This window comes from Cibotium barometz, chromosome 49 (genome assembly GCF_041138505.1).
Source record: "Cibotium barometz isolate CiBa-2024 chromosome 49, ASM4113850v1, whole genome shotgun sequence".
Classification (NCBI taxonomy): Eukaryota; Viridiplantae; Streptophyta; class Polypodiopsida; order Cyatheales; family Cibotiaceae; genus Cibotium; species Cibotium barometz.
The window spans coordinates 9,023,369-9,029,802 of record NC_141094.1 but is presented as its reverse complement, the minus strand read 5'-3'; the positions used below and the strand labels follow the sequence as shown (position 1 = coordinate 9,029,802).

At 39.8% G+C, this 6,434-nt stretch overlaps 1 pseudogene across 1 annotated transcript; it reads right to left on the bottom strand.

The window, feature by feature from the left end:
- Positions 1–939: 939 nt before the first annotated feature.
- On the bottom strand, positions 940–2,698 carry LOC147610267 (abscisic acid receptor PYL12 pseudogene; annotated as a pseudogene). The gene has a single exon (XR_015264053.1). The product of XR_015264053.1 is annotated as an abscisic acid receptor PYL12 pseudogene (transcript).
- Between the last annotated feature and the right edge of the window lie 3,736 nt (positions 2,699–6,434).

Sequence of the window (6,434 nt, the reverse complement as noted above, 5' to 3'; positions counted from 1 at the left end):
ATATTTGGTGTACATGGACAAGACTTCTCTCAAGCAAGGCCAACTGGAGCTTCTTCATTTTCAAAGGAAATAGATGAAAATGTCTATTAAAGGTCTTTATCATTTGAGAGTAAAGATAAAGAACAATATTCTTTTGAAGACATAAGGATTATAGAACATTATGATGCAAAAGCAAGGCTTAGATTTGCCATGATGCATGTACTTTTGCATACAAGGTTGTTGGAATCAATGAAAATGCAAGCTTTTCTTAATTATATGGTGTCTACTTAAGTGAGTAGTTTATGGTTCAAAAGAGGAGAACCATTTGCACAAAGATTTTTTGCATTCAATGGCGAAAGAGTTACTTGCATGGGACTCGAGGATTGGATTCGTAATTGGGATGCTTATTTTCACGCCTTAAGAAGCTCAACTATACAATCACTTTGAACCAAAAGCTCATCATATCTATATCCAACCAAAAACAAGGAATGAGGGGCAAAAGCACCACAATTACTTACACAAACACAATGACATGGAAAACAACGACACTCCACAGAGAAGACATGTACACATGCCTCAAATAATCATTCAAAAGCTATAACACACAAAAGCTGGATACACAAACTTCCCTGGCCCATTGCGGCACCGCGGGGCAGGGAAAGGTTGTGCATCCAGCCTAAACACCCCATTTCATCTTTTTGTATTCTAGTTTTGATCTAAACACTGAAGCACAATCTGGCTACAGCCTTTTCCCATGGACACAATTATCTGTGCTTCAGGCAGTAATGGGAGATTATTCTTCACATTCTCATGCTTACTAGGTGATGTTAATGTGGTGGCAAAGTTCTGCTCACAATTTTCCAACTGTGCCAAGATCTGCACAGATGGCCAAGTTGCATTTGATGCATATAGCCAGGTTAACTATACCCATGGGAAGGCGAGGCCCTGTACCACAAAAGAACCATAAAAATCCACATTACACAGCCCACAGTGTGAGAAATGGCATCCACATAGGTTACATATATTGTAGATGGCATTGAAAGGAGTTCCATATATCTTACATGATACTCATGCACACAGCCTAGCCTTCTAGTGCTAAGGCTAGTAGTGGCATCCTGGTGCTTTACACTGTGTGAGAAAAAGGGTGATCTCACTGGCTTACATACTGAGACGGTGAGATAGGATGAGAGGATGGAGAAAAACCACATGGGCACACACCCATGGTCGTTGGGCACTGCCTTCTGAAAGTATCACATCTCAAACAACAGAGCAAAGTAAACCATCGTCTAATGTGAGCTGCAGTTTGCTACGTCAAAGAGGACCTTGAGCATTGATACTGAGGCTTCCTGCCAACAATGACTTCATGTTTGCGCCAAAAAACCAAGCACAACTATCAAGTCATGTGGCCTAACCATCATCATACTATTATGCCAAAAAGTGCATCAGACTGGTCTCTCCTCTAGCACAAGGAGGGCAAGGCTTGGTTCATTTTGGACGAAGTGCTCTGAGATCCGGGCGAGGGACTGCAAGTTGGACTTCACAATAGTGTCTGCAAAAACCCTAGTTTCATCTCTAGTATTCCCTTCTGGCACATCAACAACATAGGACTCTGCCACAATGGTGGAAGGGCATCCGTCAAGCACATACCCATGGAGCGTAGTGGTGGAGTGATAGTTCTGCAGGCGGTGTTGCCCTCCAACAACCTTAAAGCTGAATACATGCCTCTCTTCATCAAGTAATTCAAGCCTTTCAGTACTACTAGCAGCAGGGAGACCAGAAACTACTCTTACCTCTCTTGTGCTGCCCACTTGACCATCTCCTTGCATAAAGCAGCTGCTGATGAAGTGCTTGTAGGCTTGTGGGTAGTCAAACCTGCGCACTACAGACCAGACCATCTCCACAGGGGCCCTTATCCTCTGCACCACCATGGAGCAGCTCTGGTCTTGGGATATGATGTGTGTGTGGTAGCTAGAGATCAGCTCCTGCAGATGGGCAAGCTCCTCTCTGTTCAACTGCTCCAGGCCTGGTGTCACTACTTCTTCAACCCTCTCATTCCAAAGAGCCTCCAGGTCCTCTGCTCCCCTTGGAAACCTCCATAGCTGATGCACTGCCATTTTTCTACGCAGTGAATTGATATTGACCCAAATCAGATCTGAGGTAGAATGAGAAAATAGAGAGCGCCCACTTCCGAAAATAGGTAGAAACAAGCAATTGAGAGCGCCCAATGAGGTTGAATCGGCGGCTGAAGAGTGCCCACCAGGGCAAATGAGTGCCCACTTGAGCAAGCGAGTGCTCAGTGGAGCACAGCCAGTATTGAGTGCACCCAATAAGGTAGAACCAAAGAATGAAGAGTGCCCAACCGATGAAAATGAGTGCCCGGTTGAGTAACTAGGTGGAAACAGGGAATTCAGAATGCCCACTTTGGCAGATTCATAGAAACACAGGGAATGAAGCGTGCCCAAAATGAGTTTAAGGGAGCCCTACTTAGCGGCTTGATGTGGAGAGTGTCCAGTGTACATCAAAGAATGATCAGATAAATGTATAGCTTGCTGCAGAATTGCTCAAATCCTACACACAGATAGTGCCTGTCTGCAAAATTGTGAAAATAGACCAGACCCACTCCCAGAAAAGCGGCAGATGACAGGCCATCGAGAGGAAGGGATGCTCACAACATGTCAAGTGGAGAGGGAGAGTTGTGGCCCTACTCGGTGAGGATGAGAAAAACAGTTCTTTACACTAAACCCTAATTGGAGGGTCTTCTTCACACCATCAACTTTAGAATGTGATGTGTAATTAAATAAGGCCACTTTCTTCACAACAAACCGTAGACTCTCTACCACCAAAGCCCCTAAAGTTCGGGCTTCACGCCCTCCCAACTCCCAAAATTCATGACACCTTTTCCTCATTCCAAGCTTCCTTTCACATGATCTCATACATGTACATGGGGTAATGCTGACATCATGCCTCGTCTTCATGAATCCTATTATTATATGGCTTGGAATCATTAGTTGACTGTGGCTCCGCTTCAGAGAAAGACGTATCCCGAGCTTGTTAGCGGTAAAAAAATGTGTATGTGTGTGTATATGTGCCTGTGTGTGTGTGTGTGCGCGCTCACGCACATGTGTGCGTGTTTGTTTTGGGGGGTGTTAGGCTTGTTAACAACATAAAAGTGAATGTGTGTAAAAGAGAGGGGAAGGTTGTTTACACACCAATGCCTACCTATGACAAATGAGAATTTATAGCCTTGAATTCGACTTAGACATGCCAAAGCATCTCTGCCCATTTATTGTTTTTTAGTTCGTGTATAAAAAACAACTATAGAGAGCATCATGTGACAAATATGTGGTGGCCTACATCTACTTCTAACTAGTTTTTAAATTCGAAGGCAGTAGAGAGAGCTTCAAAGCCATTTTAACCTTTGAGCAAGCAAAGGCTGCATTATCAAATTGGGTTTCAAAAGAAGGCCAGCTACTACATGATAATTTAATTATCAAGAAGGTCAAAATGAAGATCAAGGTTCCTTCTAAGCCTTCAGGTTGAAGCCTACGTCAAGCCTTCAAATTTCAACCATATTTCTAATAAAAAACTAGCATTGATTTTGCTATGTCATTAAGTCTATGCCCATTGTACAAGTAGGCCAACAAACTTATACACTGACCATTCCCTTAGTCATTTCTTCAATAAGGACTATTAAACTCTAGCTATAATACCTATGCACCCTCACCAACAATTTGGCAAAAAATGTGTTTCTTAGTTGTAATGTAGTTCAAAAGGTCTACACTAACTTTAAAAACATGATCTTTAATGTTTATGTCTATTCCTTTTTTCCATGTGTTCTTGCATATAAACAAAAAGACTTTTAAGTTTAGTTTATAAGGTAGCTCGTTAAAAAATGAGCCAATGTCAAGGGGACATACCTAGTAGATCACCAATTTACCACACACATACACACATACCTAGTAGATTACCAATTTACACACACACATATACACACATCACAACCCCACCTTCTTCACATAGTTCAAGACTTCATCTCATTATTTACTTTGAAAACAACTTTCCTATTTGGAAGATCTTACCCCATCATACAATATCTTGCCTTTCTCCTTTGGTGCTTTCCCTCCTTAAGGAAAGGTTTACATTTCATCAATCAACCATAACTAGCCCCCTCATCATCATGAGCTCTTAGGTATTACCGCCGCGCATTGAAATTTTACCATTTGCAATTGCCCCACCATGTCATTATCTATGCAATCCATTTCAAAAATATTGCATTGATGTTCCACAACATCACTACAATGTTTTATATTCTATAGTGCTTTGACACTATGACTTTATGTACACATTATAAATAATGTCATCCTACAAGATGTTGATTCTACAGTAGACTTATTTGTCTCATAGCAAAGGGGAGAGGGGAATCTCTCCCCCCTCCCTCTACTTTTTCTCTCACGTGCACATTGTAGTGGAAAGTGCAAGTTCTATAGTAAATTAGAGATAGTTTGGTAATGGAGATACTAGAGTAGTCATTCAGCTAGGCAAGCATTAAGCCTACTTCGAGACCCCTTGTGTTGGTATGCTACATGGGCGTAGATACAAAAGGGGTCCACCAAAGAGGGGTTTAAAAATTAAACTATTGTGTAGAAACTTGCACAAATAAACTTACAAAAGTGGTATTTAAATGTGTGTAAATGGAAAAAACATGGTATGTTGCTTTAGAGATAATGGCTATTTTAAGGAATAAAGATTTGTAGTTAAGGGGATTTATAAATACCCTTTACATGCATATACTAGGAAAGGTTTTCAAATAGTAAACTCCTCAATGTAAATAGTGTGTGTGCACACACACATATACATACACGCATGCATGCATGTGCACACATACACACATGCATGCATGCACGCACACACATATATACACATGCACATATGTGTGCATTCACACACAAAAGGTGGAGCCTATGCAAAGCACAGAATCTCAACTAGTTTCCATCTATTAAATTTTACATTATCTTTTGTGGACCAATCTATCACACCTAATTTTAAGTTAAAACTTCAAGGACACACATTGGTATCAATCTATCACACCTAATTTTACATTATCTTTTGTGGACCAATCTATCACACCTAATTTTAAGTTAAAACTTCAAGGACACACATTGGTATTCATATTAGCAGGTTTTTAAACTATATCTACCATATTATAAAAGTGGCATTGACATATTAGTGAATTTCTATAGATATTCATACAATAAGACTTAAGAATTCGTGAATTTAAATATAATTAGGGGTGTGCATGGAATAAAAATTGAAATCATGATGTCTAGCCATATTCAACTAAAATTTGAATAATCCAAAGGGGAAGTTTAGATTAGTATTATCACCTTTACATATTCTTATTGTGATTTGCATGTTCTAAATTACTTTTGATCCTTAAAGGGCAAGGCATAATACCGTAGCCACCAAAATTTTATAAGTGCAATGTTTTTCTCGTTTGGTGAGCTCCATTTCACTTAAGTCAATACTAATGTCTAGTTTTTGCTTCATATTTCAATTTTTTCTACTTACAACCTTTATAACTATTAGAGGTGCATCATCTATTAGCTACCATTGTATTTTATTTGGGTGCTCAAATTTTATATAAAAATATACTTTATTTGGGTGCTCATTTTTAATATAAAGTATGTATAAATCATTTACTAGGTACCAATGTAGGTTATTTAGGTGCTCAATTTTCATATAAAAGTATACATATATGAAATTGTATATTTTATACACAAAAAATCATGAATGCAGATCTTTTTCTATTATCCTTCGCAGTAAGTGATATGGAGACTTCCCTTATTTTTCCTCCAAGTGAGGCCCTAGGGCCATGAAGGTTCGTAGTCTTGTCTAAAAACCAAAGAGTAAAGACTACTTGAAACAAGAATTCTTCTCAACAATGTAGATATTCAAGAACTTACATGAAAATTATTGAGGTAAGCATGAATACTAAAATCACCACCCAATTGCAAAATCTAGTGTTCACCAAAGTAGAGAGACAGAGAGTCATGAGATAGTTCAAAACCCACGATCTCCCCCCCATCTTTCTTCTAAATCCCTTGTAAGTGGTACAATGCAAAGGGCGGGTTTTCTAAGTTCATATAAGTATAGAATAATGTGAGTAAGAGACCCAACATGCCCTACATACATTGAATGTATGCGTGCATGCACGCACATGTGCGTGGGTGTGTGGGTGTGTGTGTTGACCTTGAGAGAGAGAGAGAGAGAGAGAGAGAGAGAGAGAGAGAGAGAGAGAGAGAGAGAGAGGGAGGGGGGATTGACCTTGAGAGAGAAAGATTAGAGCTCTTACATACACAAAGAGGAGGAAAGAGGTAAGCATAGGGCTAGGTAGGACAGTTTTCAATTTGGGCTATTAGCATGCCATTAGCCACACGTTTAAAATTATCGGCATG